At 47.4% G+C, this 19,337-nt stretch overlaps 1 protein-coding gene across 1 annotated transcript in view; it reads right to left on the bottom strand.

Moving 5' to 3' along the window:
* LOC136626663 (alpha-2-macroglobulin-like protein 1) overlaps positions 1–19,337 on the bottom strand; it is a 200,952-nt gene that overhangs the window by 137,812 nt on the left and 43,803 nt on the right. The gene's annotated exons all lie outside the window — the stretch shown is intronic.

Below are 19,337 nucleotides of genomic sequence, written 5' to 3'. Positions count from 1 at the left end.
TGGAGCCATTTAGCTGCCCATTGTGGTTCTATTGAGTTGAAGGTATATCTCTTTGCCAAAGGAGAAATAGTTTTGCATGAAGATAAATATTGTGAGTTGTAACACAGATTCTAGAAGCAATCCCATTGACTTTAATGTGTACCTGGCAGGGTATATGTGGGATGTTGGAATATAAGGACTCCACATCCATTGTGGCCAGGATGGCACCATTGGTAAGAGAACCTATGGTTGACAGTTTGTTCAGTAGGTCAAAGTAACAGCAAAGAAGAAAAGCTTCCTAAAATACGCAAAACTAGCAATCCAGGGAGACCAATTATGTCAGGTGTGGAAACCCTCACTGAACGAATCTAAGGAAGGGTAGAGAAATACAACCAGCTACTTTCAGAGTAAATTCTAAAATACATAACACAACGTTATCTTCATCTGGTTGGTTGGGAAGTATTTGTGAATGGGCAGAGACTAGCAAGTGATTGCAAATGGTCAGAGGCACATAGGTTGTTGCGAAGAGCAGAGGCACGTGAGGCGTGTGATCTAGTTGATTTTCATGATTACTTTAAGTAAATTTGTAGATCCCCACTAGAATATGGTTCATGATTGATAATGTTGTCCGGGGTACTACTTGTGGAATGCATATGGTCCTTGATCAGCCGATCGAGAATGCATATTATTGCACAAGATGCATGCACATCGCACATTTGGCAGCCCAAATCCTGGATCTAAATGAACGACTGGCAACACTGAGATCCAGTGATAATATAGAAAACAGCTTGCTGCTCACTGAGCAGGCACTTGCTGGGGTAGATTCAGGATGGATGGTAGTTTGGGAAAGCAGAACAAGCAGGCAGCTAGCTGGGTGACAGAAGGGGTAGAGGGAAACTAACCAGGGAGGCTAGTCCTGAAATGGCACACCACAACAAGTTCGCAAAGTTGGCAGATGAGGCGGATGCCATCACAGGGTCAGCACTGCTGCAGCATGACATACCCTCTGAATCCCAGTGAGATGACTGCTTAAATAAGAAGGGGAAGGGGAGCACAGGGCACTTTAGATAGGACTTAATGGTGCTCAATTATAAGGGGGACAGACAGGAAGATCTGCCACAAAGACTGTGATCATCGAATGGTGAGTTGTCTTCCTGGCACTCGATTTCGATACATCACAAATCAGGTTGAGGAGCTGGTGAGGATCCAGCGGTCAATAAGACCATAAGTAGCATAATGAATATAAAGAATAATAACAACTGTATAAATTGTAGGGCAACGAATGCAAGAAGTCTGATTAGTAAAGTGGGTGAGCTTGAAGCGAGAATGTCTAAAGAAAATTATGATTTAGTAGGAATACCGGAAACATGGCTTGATGATAAGTGCAATTGGGCAGTGAATTTACAGGGTTAAAATCTCTTCAGAAGAGACTGTGGGAACCAGAAAGGTGGAGGGGTATGTCTGTACATTAAATCCTACTTAATGCCGAAGCTACGAGAAGATATAGATATAGGAGATGAACACGTGGAATTTCTGTGGGCAAAAATACAGGGAGGGGAAAAAAAACAAAATCCTAATAGAGGTTTTCTATAGGTCACCAAAAATAACAGAAGACATTGAAAAATTATTAAGCCAAATAGAAAAGGTGTCAAACTGCAATGAAGTAATTATTTTGGCAGATTTTAATTATCCACATATAAAATGGGAAGACAAAACCTGCAAAACTCAAAAGAGCAATAAGTTCTTGAGAACAATTAAAGATAATTACCTTGCCCAACTTGTACAGAAGCCAACTGGAGGGAGGACCATTCTGGACTTATTATTAATCAATAAACTGGACAGAATGACAAGGGTGCAGGTTGAGGGATACTTGGGAAATAGTGACCACAATATAATTAATTTCCAGCTGTTAAGGCACATTTAGACACAACAATTATTGCTCAAAATTTGCTCAAAAGACATCTTTTGAGCAACAATCATTGTGCTTAAACGTGCGGCCATTGTGCACTGTTCGTGCACTATTCATTCATCGCTGATTTCTAGCATGCTAGAAATTAGTGATAAGCCTTATCAGCACCGCGCGCTGAGTTCTCAGTGGGATACCAGCTGATAGCATTCTTTCAGCTACTGCTGTTCCTGTTGCTATCAGCTCAGCAGGTTACCAGCTAAGTGCTCCAAGAACAAAGCAGCTGTTTGCAGAAGACAGCAGTCGAGCTGTGTTCTGCAAACAGTGGGAGCCTTAATTTACACACTGATAAACTCTTAAGTAGCTAATCAGCTACTTAAGAGCTTATGCAAAGTGATTGTTTGAGCGATTTTTGAGCAATCATCTTTCAGTGTAAATGCACTTGTATTCAATAGAAAGCCTTACCAGGGAGTGACAAAAAGACTAAACTTTAGTAAAGCAAAATTTGATCAGCTCAGAATTACTCTTGGCAACATTAATTGGGACATCACCATCAAAAATAACAGTGCAGGCGACAAATGGGAGTTTAAAAACATCCTAATTACTTCATGTGAGCAGTTCATACTCTTTAAAAATAAAAAAGTAGAAGGAAACCAGTGTGGTTTGATCAGACTGTAAAGGGGCAATAAGCGAAAAAAAATAAAGAGTTAGAATTATTAGAATAAGAAGGCAGTGAAAAAGCACTAAAAACATACAGGGAAAAAAAACAAATTATGCAAGAAAAAGATCGAAAATGCAAAGGAGGAGGCAGAGAGACTGATTGGCAAAAGAGCAAAAATAACGCTTAACTGTTTTTCAATTATATAAACAGTAAAATGACTTGCACTAAAAGCAAGTGTATTCATGAAGAAAAAAGAAACGTTCTACGAGATGCAGGGGAATAAAACAAACCCCTCGCTAAATATCACCTACTTAATGCATAAGGAACTCCTGAGCCAATTAAAAAAGATTAAAATCGACAAATTGCTGGTGCAGATGGAATACACTCAAGGGTTCTAAGGGAACTAAGTGATGTGATAGACAGACCACTATTTTTAAAATATAGGGACTAGAGATGAGCGAACATCAAAATGCTCGGGTGCTCGTTACTCGGGACGAAATTTTCGCAATGCTCGAGGGTTCGTTTCAAGTAACGAACCCCATTGAAGTCAATGGGCGACCGGAGCATTTTTGTATTTCGCCGATGCTCGCTAAGGTTTTCATGTGTGAAAATCTGGGCAATTCTACAAAGTGATGGGAACGACACAGCAACGGATAGGGCAGGCGAGGGGCTACATGTTGGGCTGCATCTCAAGTTCCCAGGTCCCACTATTAAGCCACAATAGCGGCAAGAGTGGGCCCCCCCCCGCACTGTCAGCGTAAAGATCGTTCTCCTCTGGCACAGCTGTAACAGCTGTAGCAGAGAAGAACGATGTTTGCCCATTGAATTCAATGGAGCCAGCAATACAGCAGGTTCCACTGAATGCAATGGGCTGCCGGCGATCGCAGGATGAATGGTCGGGAAGGGGTTAAATATATAACCGGCGTATAAGGCGACGGGGCGTATAAGACGACCCCCCAACTGTCACCTTATACGCCGGCAATACAGTGGAGCAAAGAATAAAAAGCATTACTTACTTCTTCAGACGATCTGCGGCGCTCCTGCAGACTGTCACTCCCTCCTGGTGTTTGCAGGCTCTTGCTCCCTCCTGGTCCACGGCAGACTATTGCTTTCTCTACGAAAGGCTTGAAATCCCCGCCTCCAGAAACACAGTCAATCACAGCAATTCAATGACATCATTGTCATTGGCTGTGATTGGCTGAAGGCACGTGTGTTTCTGGAGGCGGGGATTTCAAGCCGGGCGTCCAGAAAGCAATAGTCTGCCGTGGACCAGGAGGGAGCAAGAGCCTGCAAACACCAGGAGGGAGTGACAGTCTGCAGGAGCTCCGCAGATCGTCTGAAGAAGTAAGTAATGCTTTTTATTCTTTGCTCCACTGTATTGCCGGCGTATAAGGTGACAGTTGGGGGGTCGTATTATACGCCCCGTCGCCTTATACGCCGGTATATATTTTTATTGTAACACATTTCTGGATGAATTGCAGGGAAGGGGTTATATATTTAACCCCTTCCCGACCATTCATTCTGCGATCGCCGGCAGCCCATTGCATTCAGTGAACCTGCTGAATTGCTGGCTCCATTGAATTCAATGGGCTAACATCGTTCTTCTCTGTCACAGCTGTTACAGCTGTGGCAAAAAAGAAGGATTTGTCTTCTATATGTTCTCAATGGGGTCGGCGCTGCTGCCGCCGGCCCCATTGAGCGCATATAGAGAAGATTTATGGCCTTTAGAAGGACCGTTGGGGTTCTTGAAACCTAAAATACTCCTAACACTCTCCCTATAGCAGCTCCAACACGATAGCACTTTCCCTGAACTAATGTCAGAATGCATCCGTAGCGAGCCGCGGGAGGGGCAGATTTCAATACTCGTGTGACACCTAATCTCCCCAGCCACTCACTGCAGGGGGTGGTATAGGGCTTGAACGTTGCAGGAGGAAGTTGTAATGCCTTTCCTGTCTTTCTATTGGCCAGAAAAGCGCGCTAACGTCTCAGAGACGAAAGTGAAAGTAACCCGAACATCACGTGGTGCTCGTTAAGAGTAACGAGCATCCCGAACATCCTAATATTCGCCCGAGCATTAAGCTCGGACGAGTACGTTCGCTCATCTCTAATAGGGACTCTATTGAGACCAGAGTTGTACCACTGGATTGAGGTATTGCCAATGTGGTTCCAATAAACAAAAGGGATCAAGAAGAGAGTCTAATAACTGCAGGCTGGTAAAGACCCATTAACAGGAGCAGATAATAGCTCAAGCTTTGAGCGATTATTTTGCATAAAAAATAATTGACATTTATGTAGCTTCTCAGCTATTTAAATGCCAATTATGTATGTAAATGAAGCCTTCCCTGAGCACAGCTTATAGCAAGGCTATTATTTGCACTCAGATCCTTTGTTCTCCATGGGGGAAACCATACTATCTGCACTCTCCCTCTTCCCTCCCGTGGAGAACTACTGATAAAACTGATTGCTAAAATCAAGTGAGCTTGATTTTAATAATCAGCAAAAAGTGCCCGAAATGCGGGTGCTCTGCGCCCATTTACACCCACCGATTATTGCTAAAACGATCGCCGATGAGATATTTTTTAGCGGTAATCGTCCAGTGTAAATGGTCCTTAAGTGTCACTTCAATAATTGGAAAGATATTTGAGAGGTTTCTAAGAGATGCCATCCCGGAATACATCAAGGTAAACAATAGAGATGAGCGAGCACCAAAGTGCTCGGGTGCTCGTTACTCGGGATGAAAATTTCGCGATGCTCGAGGGTTCATTTCGAGTAACGAACCCCATTGAAGTCAATGGGCGACTCGAGCATTTTTGTATTTCGCCGATGCTCGCTAAGGTTTCCATTTGTGAAAATCTGGGCAATTCAAGAAAGTGATGGGAACAACACAGCAACGGATAGGGCAGGCGAGGGGCTACATATTGGGCTGCATCTCAAGTTCCCAGGTCCCACTATTAAGCCACAATAGCGGCAAGAGTGCCCCCCCCTCCCAACAATTTTTACTTCTGAAAAGCCCTCATTAGCAATGCATACCTTAGCTAAGCACCACACTACCTCCAACAAAGCACAATCACTGCCTGCATGACACTCCTCTGCCACTTCTCCTGGGTTACATGCTGCCCAACCCCACCCTGCACGACCCAGTGTCCACAGCGCACACCAAATTGTCCCTGCGCAGCCTTCAGCTGCCCTCATGCCACACGCTGGCCTCATGCCACACCACCTTCATGTCTATTTATAAGTGCGTCTGCCATGAGGAGGAACCGCAGGCACACATTGCAGAGGGTTGGCACGGCTAGGCAGCGACCCTCTTTAAAAAGGGCGGGGCGATAGCCCACAATGCTGTACAGAAGCAATGAGAAATATAATCCTGTGCCACCGCCATCAGGAGCTGTACACGTGGGCATAGCAATGGGGAACCTATGTGCCACACACTATTCATTCTGTCAAGGTGTCTGCATGCCCCAGTCAGACCGCGCATTTTATAAATAGTCACAGGCAGGTACAACTCCGCAATGGGAATTCCGTGTGCACCCACAGCATGGGTGGCTCCCTGGAACCCACCGGCTGTACATAAATGTATCCCATTGCAGTGCCCTGGACAGCAGAGCTAACGTCAGATGAAATGCAGGTGGGCTTCGGCCCACACTGCATGCCCCAACCTGACCGGGCTTTTTAATTCATAGACACAGGCAGGTACAACTCCCTATTGTGAAGTCCCTGTGCACCAACAGCATGGGTGGGTGCCAGGAAGCCACCGGCGGCACATAAATATATCCCATTGCATTGCCCATCACAACTGAGGTAATGTCATGTTTAATGCAGGTGGGCTTCGGCCCACACTGCATGCCCCAGTCAGACTGGGGTTCTTTAGAAGTGGACACATGTAGTTACAACTCCGTGTGGACTGACAGCATGGGTGGCTCCCTGGAACCCACCGGCGGTACATAAATATATCCCATTGCATTGCCCATCACAGCTGAGGTAATGTCATGTTTAATGCAGGTGGGCTTCGGCCCACACTGCATGCCCCAGTCAGACTGGGGTTCTTTAGAAGTGGACACATGTAGTTACAACTCCGTGTGGACTGACAGCATGGGTGGCTCCCTGGAACCCACCGGCGGTACATGGTTAATGTGGCTTAATTGGTAACTAGGCCTGGAGGCAGCCCAGTTAAAATAAAAATTGGTTCAGGTGCAAGTTTCAACGCTTTAATGAGCATTGAAACGTATAAAAATTGTTTAGAAAAATTATATGACTGAGCCTTGTGGGCCTAAGAAAAATTGCCCGTTCGGCGTGATTACGTGAGGTTTCAGGAGGAGAAGCAGGAGGAGGAGGATGAATATTATACACAGATTGATGAAGCAAAAATGTCCCCGTTTTTGATGGTGATAGAGAACGATGCTTCCATCCGCGGGTGCAGCCTACGTATTACTTAGGTATCGCTGCTGTCCGCTGGTGGAGAAGAGATGTCTGGGGAAATCTAGGCTTTATTCATCTTGATGAGTGTAAGCCTGTCGGCACTGTCGGTTGACAGGCGCGTACGCTTATCTGTGATGATTCCCCCAACCGCACTAAACACCCTCTCTGACAAGACGCTAGCCGCAGGACAAGCAAGCAACTTCAGGGCATACAGCGCGAGTTCAGGCCACGTGTCCAGCTTCGATACCCAGTAGTTGTAGGGGGCAGGAGCATCACGGAGGACGGTCGTGCGATCGGCTACGTACTCCCTCACCATCCTTTTACAGTGCTCCCAGCCTTGACTGGGGAGCGGTGACACAGTCTTGCTGGGGAGCCAGAAAGCTGTCAAAGGCCTTAGAGAGTGTTCCCCTGCCTGTGCTGTACATGCTGCCTGATCTCCGCACCTCCCCTGCTACCTGGCCCTCGGAACTGCGCCTTCTGCCACTAGCGCTGTCGGATCGGAATTTTACAATCAACTTGTCCGCCAGGGTCCTGTGGTATAGCATCACTCTCGAACCCCTTTCCTCTTCGGGTATTAGAGTGGAAAAGTTCTCCTTATACCGTGGGTCGAGCAATGTGTACAACCAGTATGGCCAGAATGCGTGTAACGCGAGGATCCTCCTCCTCCTCCTCCTCCTCCTCAGGCCATACACGCTGAAAGGATGACAGGCAAGCAGCATGGGTACCCTCAGCAGTGGGCCAAGCTGTCTCTTCCCCCTCCTCCTCATCCTCCTCATGCTCCTCGTCCTCAACACGCTGAGATATAGACAGAAGGGTGCTCTGACTATCCAGCGACATACTGTCTTCCCCCGGCTCTGTTTCCGAGTGCAAAGCGTCTGCCTTTATGCTTTGCAGGGAACTTCTCAAGAGGCATAGCAGAGGAATGGTGACGCTAGTGATTGCAGCATCGCCGCTCACCATCTGGGTAGACTCCTCAAAGTTTCCAAGGACCTGGCAGATGTCTGCAAACCAGGCCCACTCTTCTGTAAAGAATTGAGGAGGCTGACTCCCACTGCACCGCCCATGTTGGAGTTGGTATTCCACTATAGCTCTACGCTGCTCATAGAGCCTGGCCAACATGTGGAGCGTAGAGTTCCACCGTGTGGGCACGTCGCACAGCAGTCGGTGCACTGGCAGATGAAACCGATGTTGCAGGGTGCGCAGGGTGGCAGCGTCCGTGTGGGACTTGCGGAAATGTGCGCAGAGCCGGCGCACCTTTCCGAGCAGGTCTGACAAGCGTGGGTAGCTTTTCAGAAAGCGCTGAACCACCAAATTAAAGACGTGGGCCAGGCATGGCACGTGCGTGAGGCTGCCGAGCTGCAGAGCCGCCACCAGGTTACGGCCGTTGTCACACACGACCATGCCCAGTTGGAGGCTCAGCGGCGCAAGCCAGCGGTCGGTCTGCTCTGTCAGACCCTGCAGCAGTTCGTGGGCCGTGTGCTTCTTATCTCCTAAGCTGAGTAGTTTCAGCATGGCCTGCTGACGCTTGCCCACCGCTGTGCTGCCACGCCGCGCGACACCGACTGCTGCCGACGTGCTGCTGCTGACACATCTTGATTGCGAGACAGAGGTTGCGGTGGAGGAGGAGGAGGGTGGTTTAGTGGAGGAAGCATACACCGCCGCAGATACCACCACCGAGCTGGGGCCTGCAATTCTGGGGGTGGGTAGGACGTGAGTGGTCCCAGGCACTGACTCTGTCCCAGCCTTCACTAAATTCACCCATTGTGCCGTCAGGGAGATGTAGTGGCCCTGCCCGCCTGTGCTTGTCCACGTGTCTGTTGTTAAGTGGACCTTGGCAGTAACCGCGTTGGTGAGGGCGCGTACAATGCGGGAGACGTGGTCGTGCAGGGCTGGGACGGCACATCGGGAAAAGTAGTGGCGATTGGGAACTGAGTAGCGCGGGGCCGCCTCCGCCATAATACTTTTGAAAGCCTCCATTTCCACAACCCTATACGGCAGCATCTCCAGGTTGATAAATTTGGCTATGTGCACGTTTAACGCTTGAGCGTGCGGATGCGTGGCGGCGTACTTGCGCTCCAACACTTGCGCTAGCGACGGCTGGACGGTGCACTGAGAGACATTGGTGGATGGGGCCGAGGACAGCGGAGGTGAGGGTGTGGGTGCAGGCCAGGAGACGGTAGTGCCTGTGTCCTGAGAGGGGGGTTGGATCTCAGTGGCAGGTTGGGGCACAGGGGGAGAGGCAGCGGTGCAAACCGGAGGCGGTGAACGGCCTTCGTCCCACCTTGTGGGGTGCTTGGCCATCATATGTCTGCGCATGCTGGTGGTGGTGAGGCTGGTGGTGGTGGCTCCCCAGCTGATCTTGGCGCGACACAGGTTGCACATCACTGTTCGTCGGTCGTCTGCACTCTCAGTGAAAAACTGCCACACCTTTGAGCACCTCGGCCTCTGCAGGGTGGCATGGCGCGAGGAGGCGCTTTGGGAAACAGTTGGTGGATTATTCGGTCTGGCCCTGCCTCTACCCCTGGACACCGCACTGCCTCTTGCAACCTGCCCTGCTGCTGCCCTTGCCTCCCCCTCTGAAGACCTGTCCTCAGTAGGCGTAGCAAACCAGGTGGGGTCAGTCACCTCATCGTCCTGCTGCTCTTCCTCCGAATCCTCTGTGCGCTCCTCCCTCGGACTTACTGCCCTTACTACTACCTCACTGATAGACAACTGTGTCTCATTGTCATCGTCCTCCTCACCCACTGAAAGGTCTTGAGACAGTTGCCGGAAGTCCCCAGCCTCATCCCCCGGACCCCGGGAACTTTCCAAAGGTTGGGCATCGGTCACGACAAACTCCTCCAGTGGGAGAGGATTCGGAACCATTGCTGCCCATTCTGGGCAGGGGCCCGAGAACAGTTCCTGGGAGTCTGCCTGCTCCTCAGAATGTGTCATTGTAATGGAGTGAGGAGGCTTGGAGGAAGGAGGAGCAGCAGCCAGAGGATTCAGAGTTGCAGCAGTGGACGGCGCAGAACTCTGGGTGGTCGATAGATTGCTGGATGCACTTTCTGCCATCCACGACAGGACCTGCTCACACTGCTCATTTTCTAATAAAGTTTCACCGCGTGGACCCATTAATTGTGAGATGAATGTGGTGACGCCAGAAACGTGCCTCTCTCCTAATCTCGCAGCAGTCGGCTGCGATACACCTGGATCAGGAGCTCGGCCTGTGCCCACACCCTGACTTGGGCCTCCACGTCCTCGCCCGCGTCCACGTCCACGTCCTGTAGGTCTACCCCTACCCCTCAGCATGGTGTATTACCAGTAGTGCAGAAACAGAACGCTGTAATTAAATGTGCCGCTTATTGGCCTGTGGTTGGAGGCTGACTTCGCTTACGGAATGCACAGCAGAGCCAGGAAATAATTTTGCGCAAGCCTGCTGTAACATTTAGCTGGCTGCGTGTGAATTAGGAAAACTACCCCCAGCACAGACCCAGTACACTGAGGACGGTCACAGGCAGCCCAAATAGATTTTTTTCCCCAAATGTTTTTGGAAAGGCCCACTGCCTATATACACTAAATATGTCTTCTCTCTCTGCGTCACCACTACTGGCCCTGGACTATGTAAAATAACTGCAGACTGTTGCACTGTGGACTGGAATACAGCGGTGATGTAACAGCCAACACAGAGCTAGGAAATAATTTTGCGCAAGCCTGCTGTAACACTTAGCTGGCTGCGTATGAATTAGGACAACTACCCCCAGCACAGACCCAGTACACTGAGGACGGTCACAGGCAGCCCAAATAGATTTTTTTCCCAAATGTTTTTGGAAAGGCCCACTGCCTATATTCACTAAATATGTCTTCTGTCCCTGCCTCACCACCACTACTGGCCCTGGACTATGTATAATTACTGCAGAATGCAATGCTCTGCACGGCCGATATACAAAAAAAAAAGTGCAACACTGCAAAAAGCAGCCTCCACACTACTGCACACGGTTCGATGTGGCCCTAAGAAGGACCGTTGGGGTTCTTGAAGCCTAAAATACTCCTAACACTCTCCCTATAGCAACTCCAGCAAGACAGCACTTTCCCTGATCTCTGTCAGAACGCATCTGTGGCGAGCCGCGGGAGGGGCCGATTTATATACTCGGGTGACACCTGATCTCGCCAGCCACTCACTGCAGGGGGGTGGTATAGGGCTTGAACGTCGCAGGGGGAAGTTGTAATGCCTTCCCTGTCTTTCTATTGGCCAGAAAAGCGCGCTAACGTCTCAGAGATGAAAGTGAAAGTAACTCGAACATCGCGTGGTGCTCGTTTCGAATAACGAGCATCTCGAACACGCTAATACTCGAACGAGCATCAAGCTCGGACGAGTACGTTCGCTCATCTCTAGTAAACAACGGTATAACTGCTCATCAGCATGGGTTCATGAGGGATTGATCATGTCAGACCAATTTCATCAGCTTCTACAATGAAGTAAGTTCTAGGCTGGACCTGGGAGAGTCTATTGATCTCGTATATCTGGACTTTTCTAAAGCATTTGATACTGTGCCGTATAATAGGTTGATACATAAAATGAGATAAATCAGTCTCAGAGAAAGCGTGTGTATCTGGGTAAAAAACTGACTTGGAGATAAAAAGCAGAAGGTGGTAATAAATGGTTTGTACTCTGATTGGGCCACTGCTGCTAGTGGGGTGCCACAGGGTTCAGTATTAACCCTTTCCATTCCAACAACCCCAATGTTGGAAGACATCAGTTGGGGTTGTCTTACTGTATATTTCAAGCCTCTCTGCTGTCAGAGCCTATCCAACGTGTCACCTCATGCAGTACTGGCTTTAGTCAGCATATTGTGCCGTTGTATAACGGCAGAAAAAGAGTAAGCCTCCTAGGAAAACCAGTATACAAATTGAATTGGAAAGGGTTAAGCCCTATTCTGTTAAATATATTTATCAATGACCTGATAAATGGATTGCATGCTAAAATATCAATAAAACATTATACAAGATAATTAATATAAAGGAGGACAACGTACGGCTGCAAATGGACCTAGATAAGCTGAGGGTTTGGGTAGAAAAATGGCAAATTAAGTTCAATATTGATAAATGTAAGGTCAACCACATGGGCAGGAGAAACGGATGTCACCAATATATACTCAATGGAGCACTGCTAGGGAAAAGTGATATGGCAAAAGACCTGTGAGTACTAATTGACTGGCGACTTAACTGGAGCAATCAATGCCAATCAGCTGCTGCAAAAGCAAATAAAGTATTGGGGTTCATTAAGAGAGGTATAAGGATGAGGGACGAGAACATTATTCTTCCACTATATAAGGCACTTGTCAGGCACCACATGGAATACTGTGTACAGTTCTGGACACTGATGCTCAGGAAAGATGTTGCAGTGCTTGAGGGGGTTCAAGGAAGGGCAACTAAATTAATAAACGGAATGAGAGGACTGGAATACCCAGAGAGGCTAACGAAATTGGGATTATTCACCCTAGCAAAAAGACTGTGATGAAACAACTATGTATAAATACATTAGGGGATGATACAAGGATCTCTCCCATGATCTGTTTATATGCAGGACTGTGAGGGTAACAAAAAGGCATGCTATACGGTTAGAGGAAAGAACGTTCCATCACCAACACAGATGGCATTCTTTATTGTAAGAGCAGTGAGACTGTGGAACTCTCTGCCTGAGGACGTGGTGATGGCAATACTGATAGAGAAATTTAAGAGGGGACTAGATGTATTTATAGCCTGAAGTTTTTCAGGTGCCCAGTCAAATGGCTTAAATAGCAATAACAAAGGAGCTCCTTCAAAACATTTTTTTATTCCAAAAAATCCATAAAATTACAAATTGTAGGCACCATGTAGCACCACTTCTGCGCTCAGACACGTTTCGAAAGACACTTCTTTCTTGATTACAGCTAACAAACTGACATGGTACTTCACCTTAAAATCAATCATGGACCACACATTATACATTTAAAGCATATGTGCACATTTTCACAAGCTTAATTGCAACACCAAAAAGCCAAAACAAATAAAAAATAAAAAACATTTTTCCACTTTTTTTCTCATATTTTTTTCTTCTTTTTCCCTTTATTTCTGCTCTTTTTAATAAATATACAGCAAAAAAAAAAATTCAAACCAACTAGTAAGCAAGTTCCTAACTTCAATATCCAGAATGCTTCTCTGCTGAAGACAAACTTTTTCCATTCACCTTCTCTTAAAGGGTTTTTTAAATGGTAGAAGAGAAAACAAGGGGATCTGCTATCTTGGACTTAATTCTAACCAACAAGGAGGGTATGGTTGAGGAACAATTTCCATATAGAAGAAGCATATGAAACATTTGAAAATGGTAATGTGGAGATTCAGAATGAATATAAAGACAAAAGCTTTGTGGAACAAATGACACTACTGGACTTGCAAACATTGCATCAGGAAAGCAGTGTGAATCAGGATAATATAGAGCAGTTGAAGTATAAGATACCCATTATATCCTTTAACCCCATCAGCTCGCAAGTTCAAATTTTTGACAATTTTCAGTACGCCAAGGAACAGGAATTAAAAGAATTATATGATAACACACAAACTGAGAAATACAAGTGTAAAACTGTGAGCAATTTAATCCAAAGTCAGTATATAGAGCTTGATGTATTGAAAAAGAACACAAATTTAGTGATCAAAAAAATCTGATAAGGGGGACATGATAGTGGTGTTAGATTCTGCCCTTTAATGTAACCTAGTTCATGGTGTGCTGAATAATATCTAAACTTATTGTAAACTCACATTCAATCCTACTAATCAATGTCAGGTCAAAAAAAAAAAAAAACTATAGTTGGGAGGCGTGACCTGGCACCTGAAGAGAACTGACGCACGATAGATCAGCTCCCAGGGGATACCCGCAGTTAACCCCCTTTCTGTGACCTAGATGGCTCCCTGTCTACTCCCATCGACTGGCCGATGCACCAGGCAAGGAGAGGTAAGTGCAGGGTGACGGCTGATGCTCCAAGGCGGCCTCGGATCGTTGCGGCCTACTCACCATCTGAGACCACGGACTTTTCTTAGACACCAGTCTCGGCGAGGCTCCACTTCCGGTCCCTGAATTCCCTGTCGGGATTAGGAGACTAGCGGCACATTGACCTGCCGCCCAGGAGTCGGAGCAACATGCCAGAGACGCCAACATTCACTGAGGCTATCCTTGCATCCAGCAGAGGGACCTGACACTGTCGGCCAACATCTTCGTCCCTGGAGGTTCCTTCCAACTCTACCAGTCTTTGATTCTATGAATCTCTGGCGGAAAGGAGAGACTTATACTAGGGCTTACTCATTATACGATCTTGGCTGGCGTGGGGAGAATTGAAGGCCCCACATGTTAACCCCCTCTGGTCTGGGTCTAAAAGATGCCATTTGATCCCTGGAAAAGCAAAGGCACCATCTCAGGAGGTAAGGGACTGGCACACACTCACCGAGCCTGCAGTTTATGGCCTCTTTATTGTGCTTACACAATACACTTCTACAGCAGCACATTTGCAAGTGGGAGTCAGCACCCCACAACTAATAAAACAGGATACCTGCCAGATAAAAGGACCTGAAAATGAATGCTTAGTGTCATTTCAGAATATTCCCTGATTTATCCTGTGGCAACAGCTTTTTCAAGTCTTCTACATGCAATCCTCATATTAATAACATCTAACTAATGGACTCTATGACCACCTAGTGGTTGAAAGCGAAAATTACAGCAAATCACTATGTATTGATTCTACATTGAGCATCTCTGCAGATTTAATTTAACTTGCCATAAAAGGAGTCAAAATCAACAACTAATAGCACTAAAGTGACTAACTTTCAGCACACCCAATAATACAGATTGCTCCACCATGGTCTTACTGCACTCCAAAACATAACTGCAATATAATAATTTACTAATGTGAACAAATAAGTCCTACCTTTCTCTTAGCATAGTGATATTCAAAAACAGACACAATGGGCAAAAATACCAAAATTGCTAACTCTGAGACAAACAAAAATACTAAAACACCTAACAGAGCCCTGGAAAATGAAAAATTCTTTAAAAAATCCATGCCGGGGGGGCGGAGCCTGACCGCTGTGCTTAATGGCCGCTTGAGAGCAGAGCTCCGGCGGCAAGACACCTTCTGGAGGTCACAGCAGCTTCTTAAAGCAACGAAATGAGAAGAGTCGGGAGGGAGAGAGCCGCGGAATACGCTGGGACGCCGAAGGGAAGCGGAGGACAAGCCGGTATGCAGCGCTTCCTTAAAGAAAAAAGCCCCCGTTCACCGCTGTTCCCAGCCAAGATGGCGCCGGCTGCAGCTCACAGTAAGGAGGGGGAGGAGAGAGCTAGCTCCGATAATGAAGATGGGGAAACAGTCTCAAAGGGATTCATGAAGGACTTAATCATGAAAGCCCTGCAACCTATAATGTCTGAGCTGGGGGAGATAAAAGAAGACATAAGACACCTGGGGAGAAGAGTAGAGGAACTAGAGACATCCACGTCCTCTTTAACAAGCCACGCTTCTGAAATGGCCCAGATTCTGCAGCTGCATCAGGATCACCTTAACAGAGCCTTCTTGATGCAGGAGGACTTGGAAAATAGGAATAGGAGATGTAATATTCGCATCAAGGGGCTTCCGGAGTCTTGGGCCATGGAAAGTCTTTCTAAGGTAGCTAAAGAAATCTTCTCTTCCCTGCTTGGCCCAGAGAGGGCCGCCCCAATATCAATAGAACGTGTTCACAGAGCCCTCAGGCCCCTCCCGGCGAGCACTGACCCGCCAAGGGACATAATTTGCAGATTGTTGTCTTTTCAGGACGCGTTCGCCATCTTGAAAGCCGCCAGAAATTACAAAAATTTAAAATATGCCGAGGCTCCTCTGCAGATTTTCCAGGACCTTGCCCCTACCACCCTAACCAAACGTCGCCTGCTTCGGCCGCTGCTGGAGATACTCAAGGAAAAGGGTATTAAGTATGCTTGGCTGTTTCCATTCGGCCTGGGTTTCTCCCACAGGGGTCACAGGATAAATATCAGAGACCCTGGAGACCTGCAGGCGTGCTGGCGACTACTTGAAATAGAGCCGCTGGATCTCCCGAGTTGGTTGCCACTCCCGGGGCTGCCTGACCTACCAAAGCTTCCCTCCCCGTCTGCTTGGACATCAGTTGGACCCGCTAAATCTCCCAGAGACAAAAAAAAGAAGAGTCGTGACAACACACCCGCGGGCGACTGAACCTTCAGCAGCAGTTTTTCAGTTGGATGCTTTTACCCAGAGCCCTTAGGGAGAGTTTGGTGATTCACCCTCTCTAAGCCATCCCAAAATGCTTGAAAACGTTTTGTATCTACGACAGGCTGAGGATCAGGCCGGGAAGTCTTTGTGTTTGGACTTGAGGTTCCGTAAAGAGTATCGGGTGGACTTGTTTGGACTTATAGTTGTCCAGCCGCTCGTGCGGCTCGCAGGGATCGCGGTTGACCCTCTCGTTTCGACTCATGATAACCATACCCTTTGAAAGTTTAAATGCTTGCTCTCGTTTTATGTTTCTGACCTCCAGGGATGTCTGTCAGGGCAGGCTTGGTGCAGTGCGGCTTCTCTGCCTGGTGGCGTTTGTTACCGGTATCGCTCCCCTGGAGGAGTTTATCGTACTGCACACCGCCTCCACTGACCGTCCTTGGACTGACTGGTCTTGTTGATCACTTGTTCACATATTCAGAGTTCGTATTACTCTTTCCTTGTGTTTCTTTCCCCCTCCTTGTGTATCCTCCCCCTCCTTTCTCGCTTTCTTTACGATACAGAAAGCTCATATAAAATACTAAGGAATTACTCACGTGTCAGCCTTCTCTACTCTAGGTCACCCTTTTAGTCTGCCATGCCTCTCTCTCAACAGCCGAGGACGAATGAGCTCCTCCGCGTCTCCTCATTTAACGTGAGAGGGATCAACTCCCCATTCAAGCGTCACAGTGTGGCTCAGCTTCTTCGAAAATATGGCACAAAAATCGCCTTTCTTCAGGAAACGCATTACAAGAGGGGTAAGTGCTTGGCCCTTCCGGGCAGACAGTTCTCATTGGGCTTCCACAGTTCACACACAACCTCAGCTTCTAAGGGGGTCTCTATCTTTTTCCATAGCTCTGTCCCCTTCACATGCGAAGCACAACACACCGACGAGGAGGGTAGGGTGATTCTCTTGAGGGGACACATCCAAAACTTTAAGATTACCCTGGCCAATTTTTACGCCCCGAATTTGGGTCAGGTTCCCTGGCTGGTCGGGCAGTTAGAGACCCTTAAGGAATTCGCTGTGGGCCCCATCATCTTAGGGGGTGACCTAAATTTGACGATGAACCCTTTAGTAGACTCGTCAACTGGACGTTCGCAGATCTCACAAATTAAACTGAAGAGGCTACATCGAGCCCTTTCTGAGTTGGGCTTGGTGGACGCCTGGCGCCAGTGTTCCCCCTCCGTAAGGGATTACACTTATTTTTCTCAGGTCCATGCTTCTTTTCAGAGGCTCGATTATGTCCTAATAGCCTCTGAACTCCTGCCTTTTTTGGTAGATTCAGTGATTGCTACCACCACTATTTCTGACCACGCTCCGTTACATGTGAACCTTACAATGCTCTCCAACACCCCTAAGGAGTGGAGGTGGCGATTAAATCCTGCCCTTTTAGACTCTGAGGACGACAGGATGATGCTCTCCAAACAACTGGAGGAATTTTTCAGATTTAACTCTGGAAGAGACCAGTCGGCGGCCCTTGTGTGGGAAACGCATAAAGCGTTTATCAGAGGCCATTTAATAGCTTTAGGTTCCAGAAAAAAGAAGTTACAACAAAGGGAAATAGACAACTTGCTGGGGCAAATCGCGAAATTAGAGCACTCCACTAAACTTAAGCAATGTAAAGAAAACCTGAATAAGCTGACGGCGGTCAGGAAGGAACTAAATTTATGCCTGAGGTCTAGATTTAACAAAAGATGTCTTCATCTAAAACATATAGTGTACGTCCAAGGCAACAGAGGAAGTAAATATATGTCATCACAGATAAAGAAAGCCCGCGCAAAAAACCAGATTGATATAATAAAGGCCCGTTCGGGAACTAAAGTCACCTCTTCCACTGACATTGCGGTTGAATTCCAACATTTCTACTCCCAGCTATACAATTTGCGACCTCGGAGGAATCTGGAAGAGATCCTTAAATCTAACACCCAGATCGCAAACTACTTACAAAAACTTAAACTCCCCGGATTGGAGAGGGAATCAGCCAACTCACTCCTTGCCCCAGTAACAGAAAAGGAAGTAAGCGAAACCCTTGATTCATCCCCTCCGGGTAAAAGCCCCGGTCCGGATGGCCTCCCCCTCATATATTATAAATCCCTACGTCCCATTCTTGTCCCGAGACTAACAGAACTGTTTAATAATCTCATGAATGGCGGCTCTTTACCAAGGCAGGCCCAGGAAGCCCACATCACGTTGATTCATAAAGAGGGCAAAGACCCGGAGATGTGTGGCAGCTATAGGCCCATTTCTTTGATAAACTTGGACGTCAAGATGTGGGCTAAACTTCTCGCCAGGAGAATGGAGAACTATATCCCGCTCTTGGTAAATAGAGAACAGGCTGGCTTCGTGAGGGGCAGGGAGGGAAGGGACAATAGCACACGTATTCTCCATGCAATCCAGTATGCTAATGCAAAGAAAATCCCCCTCGCTCTGGTCAGTACTGATGCCGAAAAGGCTTTTGACAGAGTTGATTGGGGATATATGAGATCTGTCTTGCTACATTTCAACTTTCCTCCCTCCTTTGTAGAGGCCATCTTTACTCTATACGCTGAGCCTCATGCTAGGCTAAAAATTAATAACACCCTTTCCCCTCCATTTGAAATAAGTAATGGCACGCGCCAGGGGTGTCCGTTGTCCCCCTCCCTGTTTATATTAGCCCTGGAACCCCTCCTGCAGGAAGTGAGACTGGACCAGGAGATTCGGGGACTAAGAGTAGGAGACTGTGAATTATCGGCGACGGCGTTCGCAGATGATGTTATTTTTACAATTACGAATCCGGAGAGTGGGCTACCGAGACTGATCACCTGCCTAGAGCAATTTGGAGCACTCTCGAACTTCAAAATTAATTTCAACAAATCAACAGTCCTGGGCGTCGCGATTCCAAAAGCTAGGTATGAAAGGCTGAGGGCGGGCTCCCCGTTCGCCTGGTCCAGCTCATCAATAACTTTTCTGGGAGTAAAGCTAACTGGGAGGATAGAGGATCTCTACCCTGCAAATTTTCCCCCGCTGCTAGCTAAAATAAAGTCCCTGCTCCAGAACTATGATGTACCGTACATCTCCTGGTTTGGGAGGAAAAACCTCATAAAGACCTACATACTCCCCATCGTCCTA

The sequence above is a fragment of the Eleutherodactylus coqui genome, chromosome 4, assembly GCF_035609145.1.
Source record: "Eleutherodactylus coqui strain aEleCoq1 chromosome 4, aEleCoq1.hap1, whole genome shotgun sequence".
NCBI classification, from domain to species: domain Eukaryota; kingdom Metazoa; phylum Chordata; class Amphibia; order Anura; family Eleutherodactylidae; genus Eleutherodactylus; species Eleutherodactylus coqui.
This window is presented reverse-complemented; position numbering and strand designations above follow the sequence as displayed.